Here is a 15,010-nt window from a genome sequence, read left to right on the forward strand (position 1 = left end):
TGTCTAACGCCCGTTTGAACAATAGTTGTATCTAACGCCCATCTGAACAACAGTTGTATCTAACGCCCATCTGAACAACAGTTGTGTTTAACGCCCGTCTGAACAACAGTTGTGTTTAACGCCTATCTGAACAACAGTAGTGTTTTACGCCCATCTAAACAACAGTTGTATTTAACGCCCATCTGAACAACAGTTGTGATAAACGCCCATCTGAACAACAGTAGTGTTTTACGCCCTATCTAAACAACAGTTGTATCTAACGCCCATCTGAACAACAGTTGTATCTAACGCCCATCTGAACAACAGTTGTATCCAACGCCCATCTGAACAACAGTTGTGTTTAACGCCCATCTGAACAACAGTTGTGTTTAACGCCCATCTGAACAACAGTTGTGTTTAACGCCCATCTGAACAACAGTTGTGTTAAACGCCCATCTGAACAACAGTTGCGTTTAACGCCTATCTGAACAACAGTAGTGTTTTACGCCCATCTAAACAACAGTTGTATTTAACGCCCATCTAAACAACAGTTGTATCTAACGCCCATCTGAACAACAGTTGTATTTAACGCCCATCTAAACAACAGTTGTATCTAACGCCCATCTGAACAACAGGTGTATTTAACGCCCATCTGAACAACAGTTGTGATAAACGCCCATCTGAACAACAGTAGTGTTTTACGCCCATCTGAACAACAGTTGTATCTAACGCCCATCTGAACAACAGTTGTGATAAACGCCCATCTAGCAATAGTTGTGTTTAACGCCCATCTGAACAACAGTTGTGTTTAACGCCCATCTGAACAACAGTTGTGATAAACACCCGTCTGAAAAACAGTAGTGTTTTACGCCCATCTAAACAACAGTTGTATTTAACGCCCATCTGAACAACAGTTGTATCCAACGCCCATCTGAACAACAGTTGTGTTTAACGCCCATCTGAACAACAGTTGTGTTTAACGCCCATCTGAACAACAGTTGTGTTAAACGCCCATCTGAACAACAGTTGCGTTTAACGCCTATCTGAACAACAGTAGTGTTTTACGCCCATCTGAACAACAGTTGTATTTAACGCCCATCTAAACAACAGTTGTATCTAACGCCCATCTGAACAACAGTTGTATTTAACGCCCATCTAAACAACAGTTGTATCTAACGCCCATCTGAACAACAGGTGTATTTAACGCCCATCTGAACAACAGTTGTGATAAACGCCAATCTGAACAACAGTTGTGTTTAACGCCCATCTGAACAACAGTTGTGTTTAACGCCCATCTGAACAACAGTTGTGATAAACACCCGTCTGAGCAACAGTAGTGTTTTACGCCCATCTAAACAACAGTTGTATTTAACGCCCATCTGAACAACAGTTGTATCCAACGCCCATCTGAACAACAGTTGTATTTAACGCCCATCTGAACAACAGTTGTGTTTAACGCCCATCTGAACAACAGTTGTGTTAAACGCCCATCTGAACAACAGTTGCGTTTAACGCCTATCTGAACAACAGTAGTGTTTTACGCCCATCTAAACAACAGTTGTATTTAACGCCCATCTGAACAACAGTTGTATCTAACGCCCATCTGAACAACAGTTGTATTTAACGCCCATCTAAACAACAGTTGTATCTAACGCCCATCTGAACAACAGGTGTATTTAACGCCCATCTGAACAACAGTTGTGATAAACGCCCATCTGAACAACAGTAGTGTTTTACGCCCATCTGAACAACAGTTGTATCTAACGCCCATCTGAACAACAGTTGTGATAAACGCCCATCTGAACAACAGTTGTGTTTAACGCCCATCTGAACAACAGTTGTGATAAACGCCCATCTGAACAACAGTTGTGATAAACACCCGTCTGAACAACAGTAGTGTTTTACGCCCATCTAAACAACAGTTGTATTTAACGCCCATCTGAACAACAGTTGTGATAAACGCCCAACTGAACAACAGTTGTGTTAAACGCCTATCTGAACAACAGTTGTGTTTAACGCCCTATCTAAACAACAGTTGTATTTAACGCCCATCTGAACAACAGTTGTGATACACGCCCATCTGAACAACAGTTGTGTTTAACGCCCATCTGAACAACAGTTTTGATAAACGCCCATCTGAACAACAGTTGTGTTTAACGCCTAACTGAACAACAGTTCTGTTAAGCACCCATCTAAACAGCAATTGTATCTAACGCCCATCTGAACAACAGTTGTGTTTAACGCCCATCTGAACAACAGTTGTGTTTAACGCCCATCTGAACAACAGTTGTATCCAACGCCCATCTGAACAACAGTTGTGTTTAACGCCCATCTGAACAACAGTTGTGATAAACGCCCATCCGAACAACAGTTGTGTTTAACGCCTAACTGAACAACAGTTCTGTTAAGCACCCATCTGAACAGCAATTGTATCTAACGCCCATCTGAACAACAGTTGTGTTTAACGCCCATCTGAACAACAGTTGTGTTTAACGCCCATCTGAACAACAGTTGTGTTTAGGGCCCATCTGAACAACAGTTGTGTTTAACGCCCATCTGAACAACAGTAGTGTTTTACGCCCATCTAAACAACAGTTGTGTTTAACGCCAATCTGAACAACAGTTGTGTCTAACGCCCATCTGAACAACAGTTGTGTTTAACGCCCATCTGAACAACAATTGTATCTAACGCCCATCTGAACAATAGTTGTGTCTAACGCCCATCTGAACAACAGTATTCCACTTGCATCCCCGCGTGTCAGCTCCCTGTGCTAGGAAGTGATGCAGAACTTAACCAAGCTGACGAACCAAAAGCCATCATTATAGAGAACACAGGTCTCTAACACGCCAAAGGGACGTAACTCCACAAATGTTGATCAGAATGTCGAACTGACAAGTGTATTCCTTCTGTAGACTATCTCGCTATAGCACCCCTATACACTTTTCGGTTGACCCTCTCACCGCCGTGATTATTCTGACATCTTGTATTCCCACTGCTTCCACACATGTCAGTCAGCCCCTTCCCGACTGACCCTGACAGGTAGGTGCTCACGGCAGTTACTGGGGAAAAGGTGTTAAAGTTGGTCTGATTAATACAGCAAAGCCCTACGAGCAGGGTGCAAGATGGGCCAAATAACAAATGCTGAACTTGCGGGGACAAAATCCGTTTGAAGTTACAGAAGCAAGGCGATTGCGTGAATGACTTAGGCACATATATTGGTCCACAGATAATAAATTGTCTGTCCACTGCATCCACGCACGCATGCAACAACTGCTGGCCAGTGAAGCCTACCTAATTCACCTTAACGTTCGATGTGAGACTTTTGTTTATTTTTCCAGATACCATCAAACAAACATGTAAGTATGTGCCCTGGTCGTTTTCTGCCCTGTGCCTTCAAATGTACAGCCAGGTCACGGTATGTTATCTGCCTTCAAGTATTTTGCTTCGTCCATCAATAATAGCGCTACCACCACCCCTCCCCACCCAACTCCAAACCACTTCCCTCCCAACCGCCAACCCCAAACCCCGAACCTCAAAGATTGCATAACTTTCCAGACTGAAGATTACGCATTTTTCTAATCAAGATTTTGCACCCATTGTCACGTTTGACACTATGCATTATGCATGTACAATTTTTGAATACAGGCCAACCAGTTTTCCTATTAGAGTTTATGCTTTTAACTTCGGAATATATTTCTAAGGGATGAAAATTTAAATGAGAACCTTAATTTATCAGTGTAATTAAAAACACATGCCTTATTGTGCACCATTAAAGAAATATTTCACGAGAAGATCAAGCCATACTGTTCATATTATGAAGATTACCGAGCCACACAGATAAAGGTTCACGCTGATAGTGCATTATGACATTTTACTGCATATTCTTAACATTGTAGAAAACGTATATCAACTGGTCTGCAATAAAACTGTCAAACAATTCACCAAATGCTGAAACATCGAATTAACTCTGCTCAATATAAGTAATACGTTTACCATTCTCTCATTATGTGAAGAGCACAATTATCAAGGTAATATGCCTTAGCATATTCACGAGCGTTTTGTGTGCGCACTGCTCCGTATCTCATCAAGCGGCCATTACGGAGAATTATGTCGCTTGGATCGGAATTATTGCTACACTGTTCCTAAGTGATGAAGATTAAGACACTTGCAACGTAATGTGGCAGTAATAGGTAAGCATCAAAGCGAGGGCTGTGGCCCATTTAACAAGCACCTCCTGATTCCCCGGAGGACTGGGCAGCCTCGCCTGACTGGACGTCACTGGACGGAATGTCGCGTTCCACAGGATTCATCTTAGCAGCCTGCTAAGGGAGACCACCAGGCGACATTGCCATCGGTAGGAGTATTATTGTTATGAAAACATAGCAGAAAATGCCCAAGGATCTTCGTAAAGGTGTGTTCTCTCCTAGTCGTTGCAGTGAGTGCATAAGGTTCTGAGCTCACCATTAAAAGAACATACATCGACGTGATCCTTACACCTATACTGGAACCTCGTTAACCGCCCTCCAATCTCGATACATCATTCATGCGACATGACTTCATGGCCTCAGCAGAATTGGTATCAGCACTAACGGCACTTTCGAATGAGGAATATTCAACACATGTCCATAGGACTCGCAATATACGACCCATGAGGATCCGGGTTAAAAGTCTTCAGCAACCCATGCTTGCCGTAAGAGGCCATTATGCTTGTCGCAAGAGGCGGCTGACGGGATCGGGTGGTCAGGCTCGCTGGCTTGGTTGATGCATGTCATCGTATCCCAGATGCGAAGATCGATGTTCACGATACCAATCACTTGATTGTTTTGTTCAGACCCGATTATTTACAGACCGCCGTCATATACCTGGAATCAAACTTATCAAACTTGTAAACAATTTCCTCAAATATGGTTACTGGCGATTAGAATTCTCATTGAAAAGACTACCTGCAAATTTCGTCACCTTTCGAAAAGTTCGATATCTTCACGGGGTGGTTTAACTTAAAACGTGCGTGTGTGTATCGACGGTGGTCGACATATCGACATTGACAGGATAATCCCCCACCGTTGGACACCTATCGTCCGGTAATGGCCGAGATGTGCTCCAAGTAGAAGATCGGCCAGAGCTGTCGGGTCAGTGATTTATTGCAACCGCAGTGCCCCCAGGGTGTTATTGGAACTTACGGTAATATAATAGGAATTTGCAAAGAGGGGTAGTGATATTACGGGGATGGGCTTAGTAATCTCTGGTGCCTATAGCTTGCTGATTTACACGGGGGAAGCTGGACTTAATGACTTGAAAGCGAACTAACCGGTCAAAAATAACTAATTGTTATGCCTATTAAATATCTAATTACTATACGTATTAAATAACTTCGTTTCAAGTAGTTCATTACACGAAAACATGTAGCAATATAGCTCAATGGTCGTTTAATTTGTAATTACGACATCCGAGTGTGTTGCCGAGGTACTATCACTAGAAATTGCTTCCCCACATACACGGACAAACATAAACAAATTTGAAACGCTCTTTTCTCTACGGTAAACTAATTATATGGAAAAAAATCAAGTCTATGTTATTCTTCAAATCTGCTGCGTCTGCTACTATTCGCAATGATGTCTGTACGCTTTTTACCGTGTCTCTATCTCCCTTGCTTGAAGATAACAAACACCAGTAGGATAGATCAACAACTGTCCACGTTTCAAATACTGCACAGACTATAGTGCACCAATTTATAGTCTGTGAAACATTTTATTACACCATACCTTTCAAGCTTAAGTAAAAGTCCTGTTGCCGATTTGTCTTCTTAATATCTAGATTGGTTTTGGTTCCGTACAAGAGATATATTCTGCATCATGTCGAGGGTCTGACTAACAAGACGCGTGCGTGTGCGAATGAGAAACACCATTTTCTCAATGACATGCTTATCTGGAATTCTGAGTACACCTTACCCTGGTATCGGACCCGCCGAATCCAAACGTGTTTTCAAATGGCATATGATAATTTGCTCGTTTGTCACCAAGATAAGGCGAGCCGAGTCTGAGTCTGGGAATAGTTCCGACTGTCAGACATTTGGACCTTGCAGCGGCATCAGGCCGACAGGGCAGAGACTCGCGGATGCAGTTAACCTCTTGCATGGTTGGTGGTACCGGAAACAAGACCCTAAACCTCCTCATTAACTTTATGTACACTGGCTAAAGAACGCACCTGTTTACTGCATTTTCCATGTACAACATCCGTAAAAGATTGCAACGAAACATATCCGGGAACGAAAAGGTCTCTAGCAACCCTTGCTTGTACCAAGTGACGGCGTGGATGAGAACTAGGTGGTCACTCACACTCTCGCTGCTCTAAGTATCGGCGTGGGTGGGGATTGGGTGGTCACTCACACTCTCGTTGCCCTGAGTATCTGCGTGGGTGGGGATTGGGTGGTCACTTACACTCTCGCTGCTCTAAGTATCGGCGTGGGTGGGGATTGGGTGGTCACTCACACTCTCGCTGCTCTAAGTATCGGCGTGGGTGGGGATTGGGTGGTCACTTACACTCTCGCTGCTCTAAGTATCAGCGTGGGTGGGGATTGGGTGGTCACTCACACTCTCGCTGCTCTAAGTATCGGTGTGGGTGGGGATTGGGTGGTCACTCACACTCTCGCTGCTCTAAGTATCGGTGTGGGTGGGGATTGGGTGGTCACTCACACTCTCGCTGCTCTAAGTATCGGCGTGGGTGGGGATTGGGTGGTCACTCACACTCTCGCTGCTCTAAGTATCGGTGTGGGTGGGGATTTGGTGGTCACTCACACTCTCGCTGCTCTAAGTATTGGCGTGGGTGGGGATTGGGTGGTCACTCGAACTCTCGCTGCTCTAAGTATCTGCATGGGTGGGGATTTGGTGGTCAGTCACACTATCGCTGCTCTAAGTATCGGCGTGGGTGGGGATTGGGTGACCACTTACGCTCTTGCTGCCCTAAGCATCGGCGTGGATGGGGATTGGTTGTTCACTTACCCTCTTCCTGCCCTTGGGGGGGGGGGAGGGGGGGATTGGGTGGTTCTTATCATCCTTGCACCTCTTAGTATCGGCGTGGATGGAGATTAGGTGGTCCCTAGCACTCCTTGCTTTTCCTGGGTACGGCGTGGAGGGGGATTACGACGTCAGGTAGTCTTGATGATGTTATCGCAGCTGGGCGGTTGATGTTATCAACCACTGATTTGCTAGATCCAGACTCCATGATTTACAGGCCGCTGTGGTGTAACTGGAACGTTGCTGATTGAGGCATTAAACAACATTCACTCACTCATTGTTCAAACATGTTTGCTGTGAAGTTATTCAAGCCATCAAATCACCCAAAGTACATAGGTTACAATCCGAATTTTCAAATGAGTTCAATCGCTTGAAATACCTCTCGTTTTGGAATGAATCAACGCATCTCACAACTCCATATCAACGCTCTCCTGCATGACGTATCTCAACACTATTGAATCACCTTAATGATTGAATCGCTGTATATTTTTGAATCACGTAAGTGGTGACTGATCCCTCATGACTCATCCTACACAACAATTAGCAATCTACGCGACGGTTATTTTTCAATTACCATTACATATTGTGCCTTGTAACTAGATATGCACACGTTAACTCTTCTTTTCTGATTTAATGTTTGGGGCATGAAATGTGATCACAATGTGGAACAATCTTGATTGTGTATGGATATATCGATACATCACAGCATCATGAAGACAAAGGGTGGTAGGGAAGCCTAGTGGTTAAATCGTTCGCTCGTACGATTCCCCACATGGGCACAAAGAGTTAAGCCTATATCCAGTGTCCCCCGCAATTAAAAACCTGGAATATTCTTATAAACAGCGTACGAACATGCTCACTCACTCATGAAGACAAATTGGCGATTATCTGATGAAGAGATGTCACGGCTGTTGCCTCATCGACGTGATCACACCGACGTTGTAGCTACATCATCGTATGCGGCAAATTGTCCTGCTAATCTTCTGGTCCAGATGGCAGGCATAATGTAGACTGGCTAAAGATACAACCGCGCACCTGATCACGCTATGTTAGTATATTTGGAATAATGAATGGGAGATAACGCGGAAGCATGTCAGACCTAATCGCCTGTTTGAGTGAACGTCAAATATATGCGGTATGCATCTTTTTGTTAATTGACCGTCTCTGCCGGCGAATAAACACATAAGTACAAATGACATCGAAAGGTATAATGAACGTTCCACACACAAAGGGGAACATTTGTTAGTTAAGCGTAATTGTTATGTAAGTGTAGACAGATGAGTAGACAGTAGATTGAGAATTCAACATCAGGATATAAGTTCGCTTCAGTGTTACATTCTATTTATTTTTTCTGAATCATAATTCTCAGATGTATTTCAAGAAAGCAGAGTCACCCTTCAATGAACCGATTCAATGTTGTTTGGCAGACAGATATTACAGCGTTGGTCTCTTGTGATTCTGACGGAACACTCAGTGTCGTCTGAAGTTCATTGAGAAAATTCTATGTGAAATTAAACGTTTTATGGTAGACAGGTGGAGGACATGTCCAAAGTTGACGCATCAGTGCCCAAAATGATGTCCGATGCAATTCCTTATTTTGACTTGTATGTGTCTTCCCACTGTTGTTTTCTTTTTAGGTGAACAGTTGACTTGCCTTTGCATGTGTTTGTGTCGGGTGCCACCAATGTGACAGGATAATCCCATCTTTCCGCGAACACCTTGTATCATCACTATTTGATAGCGATTCATAAACACATGCTCATGATATAGTCGGAATCGTACAATCGAGTATTATTTCTAATGATTATGGAAAAACAATTCGCTTTAAACGATCATTAACTAAAAGTCACTAGATAGCTAAACATATATTCTTTTTTCTATTAGGACGTTACACTATAAACACATGTAGTAAGACTATCATGTCATGTGGCCATATATTCAATGAAAACTTTTACAGTATGAAATTGTCATTATTGCGAATTTAAAATTTCGGGATCCGAAAGTCATATTCTTTGAACACACTTTCAAATTTGAATATTGCGCACTTCCAAATGGACGTTAAATTAAGATTATAGCGAGAAATGTTTGGAACTAGTCGTTTTAGTTCGCACTGACTTCGTGATACATGTTTTATCTTATTCAGTGTACTGACTGCATGTATTCCTAGCATTCCTCCTAAGCGGCGGAACATGGCGGAGGGTAGTTAACATGGACACCGTCTCAACTGATAGTGCCGCCAACACTACCCTTGGTGTAAATCTCTAACTCCAAATGGCACTCCGATAATAATTTACAAATTAAGTGAGCCTGTTTTGTATTAAAAGTAAAATTTGTGAGATACCTCGTGAACCAAGGGAGATAATCACCACCTGATCTTGATAAAACACGAGGGATTCTATTAAGCAAGCTGTCGTCATCGTTCTACCGAGGTTGATTAACGACAAGGCATGAAAACCTTGCCGCTGGTGAAGGCGATCTCAACTCCAGGCCCATGGACGGCACAGACAGTGCAGTGTCGGGCATGTTGGTGCATCAGAGATTTTTTTGGTACATGTACAAACCTCCAAAATCCATTTTCTTTTAATTATGTCAAATCGTGCTGGGCGGCAGGGGCGATAAAGCAAACCGTCGTAGAATCGAAACCGAAAAAAACTCTCCTAAGATTTGTGTCGGAAATAAGCGGTTAGGCCGCGTCATCTCCCAGCGTCGCGATCGAGTTATTCCACACGAGTTGAACGGTACGTGCGCAGAATCGGTTCTCTATATACACCAAAGAGAATAACTGGTCGGGTGCTGAGAACCCATGTCTTAAACTATTTGAGATGGTCGTACAGATTTGATAAAAAGTTTACTCTTAATAATTGTCTTTATATTGATTCGATGCAGGACCGGAAGTGATTTGTAAGCCCTAACAAGTTCAATTATGAGCCGCTTGTGCTTCGTGAAAGCAAAATGGATGCAAGGCAGCAAGGGCCACAGTTTACATAGGCAAGTGGATGTTTGTTGTTTGTTTGTTTGTTTGTTTGTTTGTTTGTTTGTTGATTAACGCCGCACTGTTCCAGCATTCCAATATTCCAGCTGTATGACGGCGGTCTGTAAATAATCGAGTCTGGACCAGACAATCCAATGATTGACATCATTAGCATCGATCTACACATTTGGGATACGATGACATGCACCAACCACGTCAGCGAGCCCGACCACCCGATCCCGTTAGTCGCCTCTTACGACAAGCATAGTTTGCTGTGGACCCATTGTCTTCCCGGATCTTCACGGGTCGGCAAGCAGATACTAGGCAAGGACTACAGCAGACATTGGTCGGATAGCAAGAGTGTCTCATGTCCTTAAACAACCAGAGGAGCCATGGACTTTACCGTAAGAAGATTACAGGAGCGGCTGTGAACTAAACACATTACCACACAAAGGCAACGTGACGAAAACGTAATTAAATGCTTACTACCAATAATGGAACGGACAGCGTAAGGTGATAAAGTAATCAAGTTTAAAGTTTCACATAGACCTTTGATAATTACTGTTTATTTTTACCTGTTACGCCTCTTGGTGCTTATGCTATGACTCTATGAGGGAAGATGGGAATTATGTCGTCTACTCACAATTGGAAAAAGTTTAGACGCTCATTTAGGAGGGCCTCCATTTGAAAAGGTTGTTTGGCAGGCTGCGATGCTAACGTACTTCGCGGTTTGGTGCCGTGACCTTTCGATGGCGTAACGTCAATGTTGGAACTTGACTGTTACGTCAAACAGACAAATTGAATGTGACCACGTACCGCGCCCCCGACAACCTTCCCTCACATGACATCCACTGCGACGACACAACCGCTAATTGCTCTAACTTTTAGGGAGTACATGTTTTTTTGTGCGATCGATACCCATTTGGTTAAAGGATTATACGGCCAGCATTACCTCTACCAACACTGCACGGTGCATATACTACGCCCCCTCGAATATCCACATGACGTATAGTAGATTGAGTTGAATATGAAGGCTCTTGTGTCATGGTAAGCTTCATTTAAGGTGTGTCTAACGATATATAAAACACATTATTAGACAGAGCAGATAGTGAGAGAGTTTCTGCGAGAGAGAGAGAGTCGGAGTGAGTGATTGGTGAGCGAGTGAGAGTAAGAGAGACAGAGTTGGTGTGAGAGATTGGGTGGGTGGATGAGAGAGAGAAAGGAAGAGAGCGAGAGAGTCGAGGTGAGAGATTGGGTGAGTGAGTGAGAATGAGAGAGAGTTGGGATGAGAGATTGGGTGGGTGGATGGGTGAGAGAGAGAGAAAGAAAGAGAGAGAGAGAGATGGGGTGAGAGAAGATCGGGTGGATGAGTGAGAGATAGAGAGTCGAGGTGAGTGATTGGGTGGGTGAGTGAGAGTGAGATAGAGTTGGGGTGAGAGATTGGGTGGAAGGGTGGGTGAGAGAAAGAGATAGAAAGAAAGAGAGAGAGATAGGGTGAGAGAAGATCGGGTGGATGAGTGAGAGAGAGTGCGAGAGAGAGAGAGTGAGAGAGATAGTGCGAGAGAGAGGGAGAGTTGGGGTGAGAGAAGATCGGATGGATGAGAGAGAGAGAGAGGGAGTCCCTGGTCTGTAATGTCGTGACTTTGACACAGCAGTATCCTCGTCTCTATGCCCATCTCCTGTCACTATTCCCAAACACTCAGTTTGCCATTCCTCTCGTCTAATTTCCCAATCACGCGTACAAAGCGCGTTGATGTCAGACAAATGAATTGGAAAATGTGAGCTAATAACAATTTTACTTTCAATTACACGAATTTAAAAACTTAATCGCTGTCACTGAGTCTCGCCTTTGAACTATATTTTGCTATGATTAGATGAGTAATCTGCTCCCATCCTTGCCCAGCTCTACCAGCAACTGCTGCCGTTGTTATTCTCACCTAACCGAGCATACAAAATAATTTCAGCCAAGCTTCCACATTAATTTTTCTGTGATCTGAAGATTGATTTTTGTGTCGCTATTATTATTTTTAGACATAATTTGATGACAGATTTCATACGATTATAAAGGGAACCACAAGTTCAAACGGATAACTTTCTATTATATTGTCAGGTCATGCAGACCGTGAATCAACAGAGGCCCGTTAAGCTGATAAATGGTGATAAGTCGTGTGGAAACAGGTATAGGACCAAGCGAGGAAATGACACACGCTACTGGTACGTGTAACAGGTTTACATCACAGATTAATAACCTTACATACAAGCATTTACGGTAAATAGATGTTATTCAACAAATATGGTTGCCAGTTATTTCAAAGTTATGTTAGCTATATTATATTTGCATGATGTAGAATTGAATAAACAGCCTTTATGTGATCAACTTTTTTGTGAAAAACATTATATAATAGCATCTTTCAATATAACATGGGTGGTGGGATACGGTACTTGATGCTACCTGCGGGAATGGATTCTATAAATGACCCTTCAGCCAATGCTTTAGAAGAGTAAAAGAGAATTCCTCAAGTTGGGCTTTATTGTCATCACATCGCTGGAGCCAAGTCTGATAGATCTTGACGTTCTTCAGAGCATTTTGAGATCAGGTGGTCGCCACGATCCTCCCCCTGAAACCCCATCCTCTGTGATCAATCACTGCCTGGTGTGAGGACACTAAGCCTCTTATGACAGCGACCGCACATAAAAACTTCAGTAATCGGACTAACGGTTTTGCTGTAGAGTATTGTTAAAATCAATTTTAACCTGAAGTGTTTTGACATCCATTCTTGTTGCCAGAACAAACCCCCCCCCCCCCCCGCCTAAAACCCCACCCCATCCTCCTCCCCCTCCCGTCATTGTGGTCACGCTGACATAATATATCCAGATAAGACATTTCAACGGCAAAGGCCGATCTCTCACAGTTGCTGCAAGGAAGAGAGACACCGAGTCATTGTGAATAATAATCATAATCATAATCATAATCATAATCATAATCGTAATCGCTATGATAATGCATAACATTATGAATTGTTGGTCAATTCGTCTTGACATGTATTTTATTAGAAGAGGGATATTTCAGGGCGATTCTTTTAGCCCTTTGCTTATCATCCGGGACCTCCTCAGCACAGATTCCATACACCTCTTACTCACCTAATTTACATGGATGGGCTTGAAGTTATTGCCAATATTCCAGCATTCTTCATCTGAAACGTGGCAGCGTTGGAGAGGGAGGATCAGACAGGGAAGGGGGGGGGGGGGGAGGAGGTGTAGTTATTGACCTTCTCTCCCCTCAATCGCTTATATTGACTAATCATTATGGGAGGGTTTGATTAACGTGGAGACTCTTCATGATAGAATTGTATTGTGGACACTTGCACATTTATATTTGTCTGGTGATCCTCTTGTGAAGCGTGTCAAGACTCATTATGAAAATATGGCCTTCCACAGTTTTCATAGACGAGCCAATTATGTGGGGCATAATCTCAATGTCAGTGTTGATTTTGTTGATGGTTCTGTACTGCTGGACGGTACCGAAATGAGTGTCAACCAAGCGAAGTGCCATATCAAATTGGCACACACTCAGGTTTTCAAGGAGAGGGTATCTGAACGACCACTGCATCGAGTTTATGTGAAGTGTGTTGAGAAGATCAGTAACCCTGCAGAGTCCTTCGTTTGGATAAAGTCGGCTGGCCTGAAAAGTGAAACAGAAGGCCTTCTGTTCGCTGTTCAGGACCAGTCACTTCCCAGTCGAAAAATGTAAATATAATGGAGATTATGTAATGAATTTAATGAGCCTATCCATTGTCAGTGGATGCCCTGTTTGGGCTCAAACACAGTATCTTAACTGTGGATTGAGTGGCTCGATCATTTTATTACCATTTTCGCAATGCTTGTGGTTTTGACGCAGAGGTCCAGCCATGGTACGACCCGGAATATGCAGAGGGCGTGATGGAAAATGATGAATAAAACATTCTTTGGAATAGGACAGTGTACAGCCTCAGACGTATCCGGGCCAACAAACCTGATCTTGTCCTTTTTGATAAATCCAATGAAATCATTTAGATTATTGAATTTTCTGTCCCTTTTGACACTAAAGTGATTGACAAAATTGAGGAAAAACATGGCAAATATGCTGACCTCGCTTTCGAAATGTCACGCTTGCACCCAAGTACCAAGTTGTCCCGCTTCCCATTGTTCTCGGTGAATTAGGTTTGGTACCTCCCAATCTGTTGACTGACATTGGGAGAGTACCCGGGTTGGCTACCAGGAATACAGCCCTTCTGACAATCTGGGTAATGCAGAAGGCTGCAGTGTTGGGGAGTCCTCACATTCTCCGAAAAGTTCTGGGTGGGTTTGACTAGGCAGCGCTTCCTAGGAGAAGTCCCATTCGCTGTCTGGGCTGCGTGTAGAGGGGGCAAGGGCCCTGAGCTGATGACTGTGCAAGCATCACCCAAACCCTCATAGCTGTATGTTTTATTTTAATTTGTAAATAATGATAATTTTAATAATAATAATAATAGGCCATATAACAACCACAATGTCATCACAACCTACCGGGTACCCGTTCGTTGCTGGGTGGAGTATAGTACGGTGTGTTTGTTTAACGCCGCACTCAGCAATACTCAAGCTTAATGACTGGACAGTGAAGTGATTGACATCATGAGCACTTTACTACAAAATGCCAACCGATCCCGATAGTCGCCCTTTTTGATGAGCATGGGTTACTGAAGACCTGTTCTCGACGGATCTTCACGAATCGAGTCTTGTAAGGAGCAACTAATGTGACAATATATTGTTTCTAACCAAATGTGACTTAAAAATAAAACACATACGCTGCCTGGTGTGTCTGATTGGATGATACAGAGGCCACCGTCAGACAGCTGCCATAGTGCGGCATAAAACAACAAGAACAAGACCTGCAGTAACTGTTCCTCTTGGTGGACGATGTATGAGTGTAAGATCATTGGCAAGTTTGATTTCTATTGTTTCCGGCATTAACGTCACAAACAAAATCCATGACTGTGTCCTGTATGAGACGTTACAAAAACTATTAAC

The 15,010-nt window shown here is 43.3% G+C and overlaps 1 protein-coding gene across 1 annotated transcript in view; it reads right to left on the bottom strand.

Annotated features, from left to right (window-relative positions):
- LOC139465949 (muscarinic acetylcholine receptor gar-2-like) overlaps positions 1-15,010 on the bottom strand; it is a 236,575-nt gene that overhangs the window by 133,931 nt on the left and 87,634 nt on the right. The window lies entirely within an intron of this gene.

The sequence above is a fragment of the Haliotis cracherodii genome, unplaced genomic scaffold (genome assembly GCF_022045235.1).
Source record: "Haliotis cracherodii isolate W230 unplaced genomic scaffold, xgHalCrac1.p SCAF_18, whole genome shotgun sequence".
Classification (NCBI taxonomy): Eukaryota; Metazoa; Mollusca; class Gastropoda; order Lepetellida; family Haliotidae; genus Haliotis; species Haliotis cracherodii.